The following is a 1748-nucleotide window of genomic DNA, read 5'->3' as shown; positions in this document are numbered from 1 at the left end:
CATTATTATTATTGTTGTTTTTGGTTTTGTTGTTGCTGTTATTGTTGTTGTTATCATTATTATTATTATTATTATTATTATTATTATTATTACTACTACTAAAGTGGCGAGCTGGCAGAATCGGTAGCGCGCTGGACGAAATGCGCGCTGGACGAACATATACATATATGTGTGCAGGGGAAAATTGAAACCCATAGAGGCCCTAAGCACACACACACACACACACACACACACACACACACACCTGTGTATGTACTTGCTTTAATCCAAACGACAAAAAAAAAGTCAAACGACTGAACAGAAACAAACAATCTGATGATTGTTTTATTAACAACAAAGCAGTTGGTGATAATGAAATTGGATGAGATAGTTAGTTAACAACGTTATTAACAACTGTCCTTGAAAATATAATTAAAACGGTGAAGAGAAATTGTTTTAAAAACCATGCAAAAGTGACTTGACTAAAAGCTGCTGCCCGACTAACAAATGATCTAGTTTTAGACATAACTAATCGACCTAGAAAACTTGCAGCCACACGTCATTGTCGGGTTCTTGGAGTTAGTTGATTGTATATACACACATTCATTGTATACACACTGTTAAAATAAACACGCAGACACACGTACATAGCATTTGTAAATTTATTTAAACATAGATGTATACACACTCATCCACTGTCATACACACACAGCTAAGATGAACGTAAATATTTACATACATGCATACACATGTATTATACATATTTTGTTGCATAAACATTCGTACACAGGTATACATTCTTTTATTCTTCTATTCTTTTTTACTTGTTTCAATCATTTGATTGCGGCCATGCTGGAGCACCGTCGCAAAGGGTTTCTAGTCGAAGAAATCGACCTCAGGACTTACTTTTTGTAAGCCTAGTACTCATTCTATCGGTCTCTTTTGCTGAACTGTTAAATTACAGGGACGTAAGCACATCAACATTGGTTGTCAAGGATAGGGTGGGGGCAAACACAGACGCACCCTCATTTGCATGTATGTATGTATGTATGTATATATAAGCCCGCATACACAGCGGGCTTTTCATCCTATTTATTTCTGTGTTCCTTTCTGACGAAGAGCGTAGGCTCGAAACGTAAAAGACTTTCTCACTTCCCGAGCGTTAAACAAATACATCTGCTTGTTGTTTACACATCCGTGTATATACATACACACACAGTACTGGGATCTATGTAATCAACTATCTCCCTCCCCCAAATTTGAGCTAGTGATATATTCTACTTGATGTATTCTATGTCCACGTATATATATTAAATAAATTAGATACATGGTTACGAGAGAACGACAGTTGCCATATTTCAGCTGACGAGAACTCTGAAGAAGAAATGTTCCGAATTGTCTCTCCTTCTTCTTCTCCCATTGAATGATGTTAGCTAACACTTAATATTTTATGTTAGATAATGTATTTAAATTTGCTGTCCATATTTTTGGTGTTGACAACACAAGACGAAACCAACACACACAATATACAATGTGTGTGTGTGCGCGCGCGCATTGGTATCTTGTAAATTTGCCAGAATTTCAGTGAAATTTCCACTGCAGGAAATGACCTCCGAAAAATGTCAAAAATGGGTCATCTTCATGCAATTTGTTAATTTGTTACATGCATAGAGACATTCACACAAATACACGCATACACACACCTATAAATATATATATATATACATATATATATGTAGTTCACACCATATTTTCGTACGTGTGTATTG

The sequence above is a fragment of the Octopus bimaculoides genome, chromosome 13, assembly GCF_001194135.2.
Source record: "Octopus bimaculoides isolate UCB-OBI-ISO-001 chromosome 13, ASM119413v2, whole genome shotgun sequence".
Classification (NCBI taxonomy): Eukaryota; Metazoa; Mollusca; class Cephalopoda; order Octopoda; family Octopodidae; genus Octopus; species Octopus bimaculoides.
Note: the sequence above shows the minus strand (reverse complement) of the source record.